Source organism: Rana temporaria, chromosome 1 (genome assembly GCF_905171775.1).
Source record: "Rana temporaria chromosome 1, aRanTem1.1, whole genome shotgun sequence".
NCBI lineage: Eukaryota > Metazoa > Chordata > Amphibia > Anura > Ranidae > Rana > Rana temporaria.
The window spans coordinates 222081125-222098215 of NC_053489.1; the positions used below are offsets into that span (position 1 = coordinate 222081125).

General features: G+C 40.2%; 1 protein-coding gene across 2 annotated transcripts in view; it reads left to right on the plus strand.

Moving 5' to 3' along the window:
• The window catches only part of MN1 (MN1 proto-oncogene, transcriptional regulator), an 83398-nt gene that overhangs the window by 56995 nt on the left and 9312 nt on the right, over positions 1–17091 (plus strand). The window contains exon 2 of one of the 2 annotated variants that reach the window (XR_005748732.1): positions 11873–11977. The exons of the other annotated variant lie outside the window; for it this stretch is intronic. The gene's annotated coding sequence lies outside the window, so the exon portion shown is untranslated. The remainder of the gene's footprint in view (positions 1–11872; positions 11978–17091) is intronic. 2 annotated transcript variants of the gene reach the window in all.

Consider the following 17091-nt stretch of genomic DNA (forward strand, 5'->3'; position numbering starts at 1 on the left):
GGGTCCTGGCAGTGAGGGAACTCAGGAGTGGCTGAACAGTATTACAAATCTTTGGCAGGTAAAACAATGTACACACATATATATTTCAACTGTGTATTTAACCTTTTGCTTGGAGTTCTGCTTTCACAGAGTGTGGCATTGTAAGGGATATGAATCTGTTTACTTATTAATTCAGAATAATAAAAAAAAAATTACACATTTATTTTTGGCTGGATTGGGGAGTATCCAACTGAGTTAACCCCTAAACAAGCCCTGTTTCCTTCCACAGTTTGCTGAACGTGTTTGGTTGTCTTCCCATGTGACATGTGACACTGCAGCCCAACGTCTATATTTACGCTGTATTGGCAATCTGAGAACACGCCATTATTTTAGATGCTGGATTGTATTGTGTTACATTCTGAAAACAAATACCAACTAGAGTGGTGACATGTATATGGTCTGTAGTATTTCTCGACCTGCTGTCTTTTTTTCACAAGTCACGCTTTTCAAGGTATTGACATATTTATTTATTTATTTATTGCACTAACATATTTGACATAATTTTTTGAGTACACTAGTATCAAGAGAAACGTATAGTTAGTATGATATGGCAACTGCGCACTTTCATTTCTGCATATCATCTCTGTGATGGATGTACAGGGTGACACATATGTACAGCATCTAGTAAGTTGATTTGCTCAGGAATGAAAGGTGGCCCTGCCAATTAATTACAATGTCACGATGTTGCTTGCTTAAGTACAATTCGATTGATACATTAATGTTTTGAATAGATGCTTTTATACATTTACTATCAATTTTAATAAATTATGACTTGACAATAATAGCACACTTGGCTATATAATGGACTATACAGTGAAACCTTGAATTACGAACATAATCCGTTCCAGGAGAATGCTTGTAATCCAAAGCACTCGCCTATCAAAGCGGGTTTCCCCATAGAAGTCAATGGAAATTGCTTGTATTGCGAAATGCTCGTTAACCATGTTACTCACAATCCGAGGTTCCACTGTATGCCCCAATATAGATTTTTGTGTTATAAAGAATAATGGTACTATTGGGCAGTATTGCTGTCTACTTGACGGCTGCTGGCAGATCTTTATCACGTGTGTATGGGAGATAATGTCACTGTGCTGCCAGTGAAGCAGTCAACCTAGCTATACACCCTTAGATTTTTTTTTATTCAGCTTACAGGCTGAGGCCCCGTACACACGACCGAGTTTCTCGGCAGAATTCAGCCAGAAACTCGATCGGAGCTGGATTCTGCCGAGAAACTCGTCGTGTGTACACTTTTCAGCGAGGAAGCCGACGAGCAACTTGTCGGGCCAAATAGAGAACATGTTCTCTATTTCCTCGTTGTTCAATGAGGAAAGTTGGCTCGCCGAGATCCTTGGCGGCTTCAACACAGAACTCGACGAGGAACTCGATGTGTTTGGCACGTCGAGTTCCTCGGACGTGTGTACGGGGACTGAGTTATACAAATCTGACAAATTCCTCCATCCATGCTACATGGAGCGGATGGACGAATCCAGTTCAAGTTGTATTTTGTCAGCCGTTCCCAGCAGCAGCAAGAATACCAGACAGCAGTTGCATCTGATTGGATGTAGCTGCTGTTCGGCCTAAAAATTTCTATCTGCTTACTTGATTTTTTTAATTCAGTGATATCAAGCAGTAGAGTGGCAACAGGGCCATCCATGGAGCCAATTTAGAGCAGTTCATAAGGAACCAGGAAAAATTCTTACTGTGTTAGGCCAGCATTCCGAGCACAGTTGATTGAAGCATGAAATTTGAAGACCATTAATCTTGCTATGGAATAGAGGAGATATACTGAGAAATGGAAAGTAAAAGTATATTCTTATCAAGTTTTATACATGATACACAGAAAAATGCAAAATGTGCCCATTAGCCAAGTGATTGATGAGCACCTTGCAAAGACTGTAGTGTCTGATCCTCCTCTTTTTTTATTATCCACAATCCATCTACTAATAGTACAGAGCTTCAGGCGGCACTCTACACATGCTCAGTTTGGTGTGTATTGCTGGAGAGTTAATTTTTTTGGGAGTGTGCATGTGATCAGCACAGGGCCAATTAGCACTTTCCAGACAGAGGATCAGGGGTCATGCAGCCTCATAGGACATTCAGAAGATAATAAAAACTCATCCTACAACCAGTGCTTGGCCGGATAATGATAGGAGTCACAGGACTGCTATATACTGCTGATGGGAAAAAGTATTTAGCAGTTTATATTTACAAAATTTACATAATTTAATAAGTCCTGGAGCAACTGCACTTTGCCAGGTGCACAGTATATCTGCCTTTAGTAAACCAACTCCGGTGTGGTCAGTTTTATGGCTGTGCTGAGAACTCAGCCTTCTCTCCTCTAATGATTAGACGTGTTTTGACATGCCCCTTCGCACAGCCATTCACTGGGAAGACGTGTGTGTTGCTGCTTCTCCTCCCCCAGCTCTCTAAAATCCTTACGCAGCTGAGATCAGAGGGTATGTGATCACGTACAAAGAAGGGAAAGGGTATTTATATTTTATATTGTTTATTTTATATATATATATTTTTTTATATATACACACACATGTTTTGCCCTTAACTTCTATTGTAAACTAAATGGGGTGTTTTACAAGGTGGGGGTTTGCATATACTATAAATATACCATTTGAAAGCATGTTGTTATATATGTTTGAGAAGTTCAAAAAATACCCGTTGATCCTACCAGAATTGTTGTCAGCTGATAACTTTACCTGTTGGTGTGGAATTCATGGAATCATGGTCACATGATTCAATCAGTAATGATCAGATGAGTCGCATATCTATTGTACACAATGCCACGTCTGCCACCCCACCTAAACTATTCAGGCCTCGTACGCACGGCCGAGGAACTCGACGGGCGAAACACATCGTTTTGCTCGTCGAGTTCCTTGTTAGGCTGTCGAGGAACTCGACGTGCCAATTTTCTTCATTCCCGTCGAGGAAAAAGAGACCATGCTCTCTTTTTGGCTCGACGAGTTCCTCGACAGTTTCCTCGTCTAAAAATGTACACACGACCGGTTTCCTGGTTTTTGCCGAGAAACTCGGTCGTGTGTACGAGGCCTGAGTCTTGATTGGCTATGTTTATGGAAAGACCACAATTTGGGTCTATGGCTAGGTTAGCCTATCATTAAAGGCTTTTTTTTTATTACCGTGGTTCTTTCTCAACAAGTTGTATAGATGACATGTCCTATTAACTCCCGCATCGCCTGGGGGTGGTGTGCCCGTATTTCGAAGAGCAAAGACAATGTGAACTTGCTGCAGTGAAGTAATTGTACAATACATTCTTACAAACTCCTTCTGCAAATGAATTCTAATATGTGATATTTATCTAGGAAGAAGTCCATGGTTGTGGGACAAGACATCATTTTAATTGTGCGATCATGCTGTGTCTGTTGTTGTTATCACTACAGTACATATGCTGTTTTTGTAGCCATTGAGCATTATATATTGCTTTATGAGACATCGGATGATAGTGTCTTTGTATCAAGGCAGAGAAAGCTGTTTTTGCAGCTGGTTCAGATGGAAGAAAATCTCTTTTTACATTTGACACAGATCATTAACCAAGGAGTTTAGGCCCATTATGAGCACAATAATACATGTGTGTTAAAGCCTCCTATTGACACTGCTTGAATTATAGTGTAATATACGCAAGGTGACACACTTGCACCTAGGTGGACATGGTGTAAAATGTCTATTAAGATTAATTCTGTAATAATTGGATGGCAATGCTGATTGTTTTCAGTCTCAATGCTGTCAGATATTTATGTATGCCTGTCCAAATGCTTTGCTAAATGTCCTTTGATGCCTTTTTTTTAACACAGCCTTTCTCAACATTTTTACCACAGAGCAGCACTTGATTGGTGGTCATTAGGAAGAATGTCCCTTACATAGGTGGTCAGTGGGAATAATGTGTCTTACCTTGGTAATCAGAGGGAAGAGTGTCCCTTATATTGGTGGCCAGTGGGAATAATGTGTCTTACCTTGGTAATCAGAGGGAAGAGTGTCCCTTATATTGGTGGTCAGTGGGAATAATGTGTCTTACCTTGGTAATCAGAAGGAAGACTGTCCCTTATATTGGTGGCCAGTGGGAATAATGTGTCTTACCTTGGTAATCAGAAGGAAGACTGTCCCTTATATCAGTGTCCAGTGGGAATAATGTGTCTTACCTTGGTAATAGGAGGGAAGAATGTCCCTTATATCAGTGGCCAGTGGGAATAATGTGTCTTACCTTGGTAATAGGAGGGAAGAATGTCCCATATATCAGTGGTCAGTGGGAATAATGTGTCTTACCTTGGTAATAGGAGGGAAGAATGTCCCTTATATCGGTGGCCAGTGGGAATAATGTGTCTTACCTTGGTAATAGGAGGGAAGAATGTCCCTTATATCGGTAGTCAGTGGGAATAATGTGTCTTACCTTGGTAATCAGAGGGAAGAGTGTCCCTTATATTGGTGGTCAGTGGGAATAATGTGTCTTACCTTGGTAATCAGAGGGAAGAGTGTCCCTTATATTGGTGGTCAGTGGGAATAATGTGTCTTACCTTGGTAATCAGAGGGAAGAGTGTCCCTTATATTGTTGGCCAGTGGGAATAATGTGTCTTACCTTGGTAATTAGAGGGACGAGTGTCCCGTATATTGGTGGTCAGTGGGAATAATGTGTCTTACCTTGGTAATTAGAGGGAAGAGTGTCCCTTATATTGGTGGTCAGTGGGAATAATGTGTCATACCTTGGTAAACAGAGGGAAGAATGTCCCTTATATTGGTGGTCACTGGAAACACTATCCCTAACATTGGTGGTCAGTACCGAATGGGTGCCCCCTTTACAATGGTGATCAGAATGCCACCCTTAAGCCTGGTACACACATTCAGTTTTTTTTTTCACCCCACCAAAACACACCAATCAGCGGTATCAGCCATCGGATGCTGGTTTTCCATCTTGTCCACAAAAAACGGTCCTTAGACTGGCTTCTGTCTGAAGGACAGCTGTACACATGGCTTGAATGCCAGACAGTTCCTGCTGACCTGGTCAATATATTCAATCTGTGTGTACCCAGCTTTACAGACAGCTAAAAGGGTAATTGGTGTCATGCTGCTGGCTCTACCAAGTAGCATTGGACCCAGAATTATGTAGGCAGAATTATGCAGAACAAAAGGCACATCGAATAAGAGGTCAATCAGCCACACCTCAAGAAACCCCTGGCAACATTTGGAGGACTTCTAGTTGAAGATGGCAGTTATTGCACATTAAATGCTGGGCATCATTTCACAAAAATATTATAACAAAGAGATTAAGATGTGAGTAATAATTACCCTGTTACCACTTTCATAAAGTTAGGTTTTCTTTATATAAAATGGATTCAGGATGTGATTGTGTAGTGCAGCCTGGCCAGATCAGCGCAGAGCACTGCTTCCTTTAAAAAAAAAAAAAAAAAAAAACTGTATTGAGATGTCACACAGATGTGTACAATTCCATTGCACAGAGCAGTTAAGTATAACATGTTTTTTTTTTTTGGTAAGCTTTAAGCTGGGCACACACATGTACAGTTTATAAGCAGTCACAACAGAAGATTTGACAATTGCCCATTTTTCAAAATGGCTGTCAAGTGACCGGCAGTGTATTTCTTGGCAATGGAATATTTGAGTGTCTTTTTTGGCAATAGAATATATATTTTTTGTGGAAAAAAATGATACATAGCATAGAAAATTCCTCAGCCTTCAGATGAATCAGTTATAGCAAGCAATGTGTAGATCTGTTCTATTACACATGGCAGTCCCATGTGTGAAATCGTCTAAAGGGAGAACCAGTCAGATTTTCAGTTTTATGACTGTAGTGATAGGCTTATATAGATAACTTTCTGCGACCTTTATACATGAAACTTGTATTGTAAAGACACTGTAACATTCAATTTTATACATTATGATGACGATTATTATAACAAGCTGTCTGTTGAGACAATGGAAACTTTGTACTTCAATGGCGGACTATAGTCCTTGTTTACATTCGGTCCTCACATTATGTTCACAGTACTTGTAAATGGATGAAGTGAGAATATATAGCTATGAACCTTTTGCTGCCCTATCTGTCATGACTGTTATTTGCTACTTCCTATTTGGAATGGGTAGACACCCACTGTACAAGCAAGAGACAGTAGCTGCCTGTAAATTATTCTGCTCCTTTTTCATACTGAATCTGTTGTCAGGATGGCTGCTAAGGCATGTCCTTGTGTATTCGAGCTCCTCTTCGCCTAAGGCAGCTGCCTCTTCAGCCTAAACCCTCTTAAGGTCTTGGGTAGATGATGTCTATTATTGTCAGCACTCAGCGTGTTGTTCACAGTACTCACACTGTAATAAATCGAATAGAACACACAGAAAATTGCTGTTTTCTCTCTCCCTCTTTTTCTGTCTCTCCCTCTGTGTGTGTGTGTGTGTGTGTGTATATATATATATATATATATATATATACAGTGAGGAAAATAAGTATTTGAACACCCTGCTATTTTGCAAGTTCTCCCACTTGGAAATCATGGAGGGGTCTGAAATTGTTATCGTAGGTGCATGTCCACTGTGAGAGACATAATCAAAAAAAAAATCCAGAAATCACAATGTATGATTTTTTTAACTATTTATTTGTATGATACAGCTGCAAATAAGTATTTGAACACCTGAGAAAATCAATGTTAATATTTGGTACAGTAGCCTTTGTTTGCAATTACAGAGGTCAAACGTTTCTTGTAGTTTTTCACCAGGTTTGCACACACTGGAGGAGGGATTTTGGCCCACTCCTCCACACAGATCTTCTCTAGATCAGTCAGGTTTCTGGGCTGTCGCTGAGAAACACGGAGTTTGAGCTCCCTCCAAAGATTCTCTATTGGGTTTAGGTCTGGAGACTGGCTAGGCCACGCCAGAACCTTGATATGCTTCTTACAGAGCCACTCCTTGGTTATCCTGGCTGTGTGCTTCGGGTCATTGTCATGTTGGAAGACCCAGCCTCGACCCATCTTCAAAGCTCTAACTGAGGGAAGGAGGTTGTTGCCCAAAATCTCGCAATACATGGCCCCGGTCATCCTCTCCTTAATACAGTGCAGTCGCCCTGTCCCATGTGCAGAAAAACACCCCCAAAGCATGATGCTACCACCCCCATGCTTCACAGTAGGGATGGTGTTCTTGGGATGGTACTCATCATTCTTCTTCCTCCAAACACGGTTAGTGGAATTATGACCAAAAAGTTCTATTTTGGTCTCATCTGACCACATGACTTTCTCCCATGACTCCTCTGGATCATCCAAATGGTCATTGGCAAACTTAAGACGGGCCTTGACATGTGCTGGTTTAAGCAGGGGAACCTTCCGTGCCATGCATGATTTCAAACCATGACGTCTTAGTGTATTACCAACAGTAACCTTGGAAACGGTGGTCCCAGCTCTTTTCAGGTCATTGACCAGCTCCTCCCGTGTAGTCCTGGGCTGATTTCTCACCTTTCTTAGGATCATTGAGACCCCACAAGGTGAGATTTTGCATGGAGCCCCAGTCCGAGGGAGATTGACAGTCATGTTTAGCTTCTTCCATTTTCTAATGATTGCTCCAACAGTGGACCTTTTTTCACCAAGCTGCTTGGCAATTTCCCCGTAGCCCTTTCCAGCCTTGTGGAGGTGTACAATTTTGTCTCTAGTGTCTTTGGACAGCTCTTTGGTCTTGGCCATGTAAGTAGTTGGATTCTTACTGATTGTATGGGGTGGACAGGTGTCTTTATGCAGCTAATGACCTCAAACAGGTGCATCTAATTTAGGATAATACATGGAGTGGAGGTGGACATTTTAAAGGCAGACTAACAGGTCTTTGAGGGTCAGAATTCTAGCTGATAGACATGTGTTCAAATACTTATTTGCAGCTGTATCATACAAATAAATAGTTAAAAAATCATAAATTGTGATTTCTGGAATTTTTTTTTTTGATTATGTCTCTCACAGTGGACATGCACCTACGATGACAATTTCAGACCCCACCATGATTTCCAAGTGGGAGAACTTGCAAAATAGCAGGGTGTTCAAATACTTATTTTCCTCACTGTATATATATATATATATATATATATATATGCATGTTGAGGGAGGTAATGATTTACATTAAGAACCACATCTAGTTGCAAAGTGCGGTACATACCCAATACTCATTTTTTGCACACACGGTGTCAAAGACTCATCCAGATCTATTTGCGGCATAGCGTGATCGAGTTTGTCGACTCATCATTTAATTACTGACACCTATGAATTGCACAGGTTCTGTGGCTGAAATGCAGGTACGACAGTGACTAAACCTGTATAACATAGACATGGCAGTAATTGAAGGGATGAGCCGGCAAACCTGTTTACGCTTCTGACCATGGCAAGGTGTAACATGCATGTGATTGCAATTGAAATTAATTCTCAGATAGTTACATTGGAGAAAAGGTGAATTTAAAAACAAAAGTTATCACTAATATATATACCACTTAGTGAAGGTTTCACATGATAATTACATTTGTATGCATTCGTATTTTCATTGGCAGTCAATAGAAATTCTTCTTAAATTGATACTAAACACACTCTGGAGGTTATTTACGAAAGGCAAATCCACTTTGCACTACAAGCGCCTTGAAAGTGCAGTCGCTGTAGATCTGAGGGGGACATGCAAGGAAAATAAAAAAACAGCATTTTTGCTTTCACATAATTAGATGATAAAATCAGCAGAGCTTCCCCTCATTTCAGGGTTTCCCCTCAGATCTACAGCGATCTACAGCAACTGTACTACAAGTGCACTTGCAGTGCACTTGTAGTGCAAAGTGGATTTCCCTTTAGTAAATCGACCCCACTGTTTTCCTTTTTCCTAATCGATATACAGCTGTCACATGACCCAGCTCTTTCCCAGCCTGTCTGCAGGGAAACATAAGCAGGAAGAGTGTCTAGTCCTCTGCTGCTGGTCACATGTTCAGCAAAAAAACACACAAACAGCATTTATAGTAATAAATATATAATATCAATAAACTGTTTTACATTGGCATACAAATATACAAAGTATCTCACAAAAGTGAGTACACCCCTCACATTTTTGTAAATATTTTATTGTATCTTTTCATGTGACAACACTGAAGAAATTACAGTTTGCTACATTGTAGATTAATGAGTGTACAGATTGTATAACAGTGTAACTTTGCTGTCCCCTCAAAATAACTCAACACACAGCCATTAATGTCTAAACTGCTGGCAACAAACGTGAGTACACCTCTAAGGCCGCGTACACACGGTCGGACCAAACCGATGAAAACGTACTGAAGTTCAGTTTCATCGGTCCAAACCGCCCGTGTGTACACCCCATCGGTCTATTGTCCTTCGTTCCAAAAAAAGAGAACTTGCTTTAAAATCGAACTGATGGACGGCTGACCAATAGGTCAAAACCGATGGTTAGTACGCAAAAGCATCGGTTCAAAACCCGCGCATGCTCAGAATCAAGTCGACGCATGCTTGGAAGCATTGAACTTCGTTTTTTTCAGCACGTCGTGTGTTTTACGTCACCGCGTTCTGACCCTATCGGTTTTGTACGCACATCAGACCATCAGTCAGACCATTCTCATTGGTGTGTACGCAGCCTAAGTGAAAATGTCCAAATTGGGCCCAAAATGTCAATATTTTGTGTGACCACCATTATTTTCAAGCACTGCCTTAACCCTCTTGGGCATGGAGCTCAATATAACTTCACAGGTTGCCACTGGAGTCCTCTTCCACTCCTCCATGATGACATCACAGAGCTGCTGTATGTTAGAGACCTTGTGCCCTTCCATCTTCTGTTTGAGGATGCCCCACAGATGCTCAATAGGGTGTAGTTCTGGAAACATACTTAGCCAGTCTATCACCTTTACCCTCAGCTTCTTTAGCAAGGCAGTGGTCGTCTTGGAGCACTCATGCAGCCCCAGACCATAATTTTCCCACCACCATGCTTCACTGTAGGCAAGACACACTTGTCTTTGTACTCCTCACCTGGTTGCCGCCACACACGTTTGACACCATCTGAACCAAATAAGTTCATCTTGGTCTGATCAGACCACAGGACATGGTTCCAACAATCCATGTCCTTAGTCTGTTTGTCTTTAGCAAACTGTTTGCCGGTTTTATTGTGCATCTATGGCTGTTCCCAATTATCAGAAGTCAAACTAATTAACAGATTTTGTTGAGTGGGATGTTAGAAAAATGTTTTCAATCAGTGGGTTGCAAATCAGTGTATTCTGACAGCAGAGGAGTTGCGGCTGTCAGAATACAATAGCTCCTCCGGGAGGATTTCTCCATCGGCCTTGCTTCTGTGGACAGCGGAATCTGTTTATTTCCCTCCCCTGGCTGATTGAAAGAAAACTATCCATAAATGGCCAGCCTTAAAAAAGGACCTGAACTTCTGCCTGTAAATGCCTTATACAGTCCACTTCCTGTTCCTTGTCTAGTGAAAAGCCTAGGCTTTATGACATCATGCACAGCTCTCTATTTCAATCTCGTGAGAGTTTGCCAGGAAGGCAGGGGGGTTAGTCATAAGAGGGCCAATGAGAGCTGCAGAGCTGAAGGTGCGCCTCTGTGTGTCTGTATAAATCCATGAAGTGAACAGGCAGTGCCCCTGTGCGCAAAGCCAGATCCATAAAGACATGGTTTGACGAGTTTGTTGTAAAGGAACTTGAGTGACTTGCAGTAAGCCCTGACCTTAACCCTATTTAATACATTTGGAATGACTTGGAACGCCGATTGTCAGGTCTTTTCATCCAACATCAGTACCTGATACATCGCATATTTCAACAGACACAATTTATAAATCCTGTAGAAAGCCTTCCCAGACGAGTGGAGGACTTTAAAAGCTCAAAAGAAGACCAACTTCATATTAATAATGACCATGGCTTTCTGTTGGGATGTCCAACCAGCTTATATAGGTGTGATGATTAGGTGCTTGTTTTTATAGCATCTTTACCAGAGAGTGTAAAGCCGTATACACATGGTCGAAATTTCCGATGGGAGCTTTTCATCGGATATTCCAACCTTGTGTATGCCCCATCAGACTTTTTCCGTCTGATAGAGAGCAGGTTCTCTATTTTTACGAAATTCTGATGGAGTTTTGCCCTGTCAGAAGTCCGACCGTGTGTCCTCAGCATAGGTCTAGTACTCCAAGGTTGCTGAATTACTGTTTTGCTGAAAATACAGACCAGAATATGAGAATACAGACACCTCCCCCCTTCTCTTTTGACACTATTGATCGTAAATCTATAGGAGCAATCAAGCAAGTGCAAAGCTACCTCTGTACCTAGATATTAGACAGCCGAGTATGCTCTGCAAACACTGTAGCATGTTTTGTAGACACTTGCCATCTATGTAAAGGATAGAAATCCATATTATCTCATTTTATAAAGCTGCATAGATAATCTGCATTATGCATAAAAATGTTTACATGTGCATGATGTGGGGGTTAAGCGGCCTTTTTTTATTTTATATAATGCGAAAATGAACTGTGATATAGAAATCACACATTGATATCAGTTATCTTTTGAAAAAGTGTTTTGTGATTGGCAATTACACACATCCACCTTGAGATAACCCCTAAAATGTACTCGCTAAAATGAAATTACTTTAAAGAGAAAAAGCCTTTATCGAAATGCCCACAGAGTTTCCTTCAACAGACAGATTAAAATATTACAACATCTGTATCCTCATCTCGATTTTACATCAGGAAAATAACTATGTGATAAGAATCTATGTCTGTAGTAGAAGTACAGTTATATATTTCATCCTGCTGTGCTGACTGGTAAAATTGATTGAACTCCTTTTAATTTTAGGGAAGAACATTTGCTAGGTTTCTGTGTAGCTGCTAGCTGGAGTTTGCTACTTCTGGGAATACAAATTACAAGGATGCCCTAAAGAGGATTGAGAGATATTTCAAGGTAACCTAAAATAAACAGGAATGAGACGATGTCGATGATATTGCTTACAGCATCTGAATCTCTAATTGTTCTGCTAGCTTCCCGTGTATGATCGACATTTCTGCTCATGTTTGTCTGCTTCTTCTTTGGTTTTGTAACCAAAAACCGACATCGCAGTACCTCTACTGCTGTTTTATCAAGTAGTAGAACTATAGGTTAACATAAACCTAAGGTGCACCCAAGCCAAGGGCATAGAAAGCTACAAAGGGCCCCATTTGCAGCCCATGTGTCTGCAGTTAGCCGCTGCTGGGGTTTTTGGCTTTTGGTGATTATAATTCAATTTCACCAATTTTGGATGGTGGATGGATATTGTAAGCTTAAGCCTCGTACACACGACTGGTTTTCCCGGCAGGAAAGCTGCCATGAGAGCGTTTGGCCGTCAAAACCGGTCGTGTGCATGCTTCATGGCAGATTTCTCGACAGGAAAACAGCAGGAAAAAAATAGAGAACCTGCTTTCTATTTTCCCGTCAGGATTCCCGTCTGACTTTTTCCCGTCGAGAAAACCAGTCGTGTGTATGCTTTTCCGAGGGTAAAAAAAAAACGTGCATGCTCAGAATCAAGTATGAGACAGGATCGCTCCTTCTGGTAAAACTAGTGTTCATAATGGAGATAGCACATTCCTCACGCTGCAAATAATTATTAAGCGCGAATCGTCTCTCACCAAACTTTTACTAACACAAGATCAGGAAAAGCAGTCCAAAGGGTGGTGCCATTGGAATGGAACTTCCCCTTAATAGTGCTGTCATACATGTTGTACGTCACCACGCTTTGGACCGGTAGAGTTTTGTATGACAGTCTGTACGCAAGACAAGCTTGGCAGGAATACCGTCAAGCTTGGCAAGAATCCAACGTTTTTTTTCCGAGGGGAAAACCGTCCGTGTTTACAAGGCTTTACAGAGTGTATATGGAGGGCTCCATATACCACAATTGTATGGGAATTGTGTCATCACACTTAATGTGGTAACACGTTTTTTTCGAACCCAGGACATTCCCACACCAGGAATTTGGGCATTCATGGCATACCACGACTTATATAAAGACTCTTTATTGTAACTGATTGTTTTATATAAACTTCCATCTTGTCTATACCTAGAAAACCATTGTGATTTACATAGTTACATACTTAGTCCGGTTGAAAAAAGTCCATCAAGTTTAACCACCAAAAGGGAGAAAAAAAATGTCATAAAAAAAAAATACAATCCTATATACACAATCTTATACCCACAGTTGATCCAGAGGAAGGCAAAAAAAAAAAACCCTGAGAAAAGCATGATCCAATTTGTTTCAGCAGGGAAAAAAAAAATCCTTCCTGATCCCCTTAGAAGCAATTGGATATTCCCTGGATCAACTATACCTATAAATGTTAGTATCCAGTTATATTATGTAATCCAGGCATTATTGAAAGCAATCTACTAAGATGGACAGAACCAGCTCTTGAGGGAGTCTATTCCACATTTTCACAGCTCTTACTGTGAAGAAACCTTCCCGTATTTGGAGATTAAATCTCTTTTGCCCCAGACTTTTCACACTCAGGAGGTGCGCTAGCAGGATGTTATAAAAGGTACTGCACGCAGAATCTTTGGGGTGGGTTGGGAGCACTGTATTTAGCGCTCCCAAAACGCCCTGCCCATTGAAATGAATGGGCAGCGATTTCGAATCGCCTTATAAGTGTCTTGAAAGCTGGAGTGTTTCACCCCTTTTTTTGGTCTAAAAGCGCTAACGCGGCCGCAGCCCCGGTATGAAAGGGGTCTAATGTGTCCCTATTGCTTTAGCAGTTCTTGTCCACCACAACTGGCCACAAAAGCAGCATACGGTCTCACCATCACCATTTGTTGAGATTTTACCTCAAGTATGTGCATTGACAATTTTGCCCTTGGTAATGTGCGTCCAGTTTTAAAGAATGAGTGCAAGACCTGCTCATATCTTACTTACATAAAAAAATAGAGTTGTACCTATGTTTATGTATTGTATATTTTTTCAGCTCCAGAAAAAAAAAATAACTAGCATACCCAGAATGTGAGGTAACCAAGAGGTTATTATATAAAATTGTTCTCTTGGCTGTCAGTTTGTGTGATTCAAGGCCTATCACTGATGCTTGTTGGTTTGATGAAAGTACCTTGATAACCAGTGTACGTCAGTATACAGAGACATATAGTGTGTCTCGCTAGTGAACGAGGAAATAGCTGTAGCCTTTTTTTTTTTTCTGTTAAGCCATCCTACATCATGACAATCAATAATCTATACTGTAATGTTCATTATGTAATGCTTTTACAGAGGGAATCCTGGCCATATACACTGTCGGGATTTATTTGTGATCACCAGCTTGCTTGATAGCCACATCTGCTAGAAACCTGTTACTCTACTCTTCGATAAATCATATCAGCAATGATTTTCTGTCATGTTATGGAAAATGAAAATACGTGTGCTATTTTTTTTTTTTAGAACTCAAGCAGACCTTTAGAAATCAAGGAACATGTTTTGCTGGAGTGAATTGAATTAATCCAAGTTCTGTATTGTTTTATGTATTGTTTTCAGCAATGCATATATCACATCTCTAAATGGTTGTAGCCTATACTGTAAAGTGCAGGACCTAGTGTCAGCTGAATTGCCTGTTTTTATCGTAATGAATGAAATTAAGTTGAACTCCAGGCAGATAAATAGCATTTAATGTAGTTATATATTGCTTTGAAATAAAATAAATTGAATCTTACATACAACTAGCATAAGTACCTGTTTCCTGATACCAATCTCATTCCTTGCACAGCAACACTCAGACTGGGAGAAGAAGCTGCAGCACTCGGAGTCAGTCAGACCGCACTGCGTGCACATGTGCTTAAATTCATAGATAGATGAGCAGATTTGATGCCTAGTCGGTGTTGGTGCTTCTTTATTGTCCCTAAAACAGCCGCTAGGGATAATTAATAGAGAATCCGGCATGCTGGTTGTACCCAAGTTGATCAATCGATCAACTTGGTACATTCAGCCTTCCTAAGGCCTCGTACACACGACCGAGTTTCTCGGCAAAAACCAGCAAGAAACTTGCTGGTATTTTTTTTTGCAAAGGTAACCGGTCGTGTGTACACTTTTCGACGAGGAAACTATCGAGGATCTCGTCGAGCCAAAAAGAGAGCATGTCTTCTTTTTCCTCTACGGGAATGGGGAAATTTGGCTCGCCAAGATCCTCAACAGCCTAACAAGGAACTCGACGAGCAAAACGATGTGTTTCGCCCATCGACTTTTTCGGTCGTGTGTACGAGGCCTCACGGTTCAAATCTCAGCCATTTCCTTCTGAATCGGCCGAGAAATTAACCATGTTTGGCTGGCCCTAAACCAACCAATTTAACAGTTTCCCATGTATTAAATGATAACTTTTACAGTTGCTTGTGAACTGAACTGTCAAGTCAAAAAATAACTTTGGTCATAGCTGTTAAATGTGCAATTAAGCTCAAACAGAGGCTAAGATGGCAGGTTCCTTGGCTGCAAAACATTGGGGGGTTTAGTCCCACACCTGATGTCCAAGATGTACAATTGTGTATGGCTCACCTAAGTGGTTGGATGTGTATTTTTTCTTTTTACTTTTTAGCAGTTTGCCTTGAAATTTAACCTTTGCTTTATTTTTTTATTCATCTTAATTTTCTACCATTTTTATTTACAAACCTGCCTTGCCCCACATTGATGTTTGCAAGCCGATCATTTAATGTATTTGTTTCTAACGTGGTTGATGTTGGCCTTTTTATTGGGTATGCTTATATTTAATCAAATTGTTTAGTTTTGACCATAAGAACAAAGGGCATTATATTTCTGCGTGCTATTGACTTATTTCTTGCTAATTTAATACAAATGTATGTATTTATTTTATTGAAAATAAACTTAAATTTGAATGAAAAAAAAAGAACAAAGGGCAGGTGGCACCTGCCTGTCCTCTGTTGCACCAAGACCTGCCAGTTTCAAGTCAGATTTAATGGATGGAAGGTGGCACCTTTGAATACCACCTTCCTTAAGTTTTACACAGATTGTCCAGTAATTTGGAAAATATCTTCCGGTGATAAAGGGTGTTCCCATAAATGGTTTGAATTTAATCCAGATATTATATCAGGCTTTATTTAGATTGTAGTCGGAATGAGGCTGTTTTTGTCCCCTTCACATTGTCTAAATTAGCAAGATCTATATGTTTGAAATCCAAAAACGCAAATTTGGATTGTACGAAGAGCCATGGAAGTCTCTAAACAACCGTATAACCACCCAGGTATGGTTGTCATGCAGCTGGGTTTGATATCTGATTGTTGCTAGGGCTGATTGTCAGTTTGAGGTGTTCTTTTCCATACAAAAAGAGATTCTAGGCAAGTTAGGATACTTTACAGAAAACACCAACTATTTCAGTTTCAGAATAATAAATGCTGTTAGATAGAATTCCAGAACACCGTTGATATTTGGCATATTTAAGCCAATCACCTTTCATTAATTTAGGGAAGAAAAAATTCTGCACTTTGCCCACTGCTGTTTTCTTTAGTAAATATGCATTATAGAATATATGTATTTGCACTGTTTTTAAAACTGAAACTATTAATGAAAAAAAACATTGAGAATAGGGGAGCATTATTCTACAGCAGCTAGTCAAAATTATTGATCAATTTTCCATTAATGAAAGATGAAGCCAAGTTGGTTGTTGGTATCAACAGCTCCACCTTTGTTCCCATTGTCTTATCTTCAACTGGGTCTGATTTCTAAAAACGGGGAAAAAAACGGGGAAGCAGCTGACCAAAGCAGTCTATATGCAGCACACATGTACAGTAGAGAAGTATGCATTAACATAACACACACTATATATATATATATATATATATATATATATATATATACAGTATACACACATACATGTAAATTTAGCAAAGCTTTTGCAAGCTTTCAAAGGCCTTTCTTAAAATAAAAAAAGTCTGGTTTTTGATACGTGTAGACGGAAACGTATCTGCCGAAACCAATATGTCATGCTGTCATGTTGTAGATTTGTCAAAGAGAAAAAAAAATGTAACCTGTCCTAAGGCAATGGAAATTGTGTTACGACTGTCCTTTGATT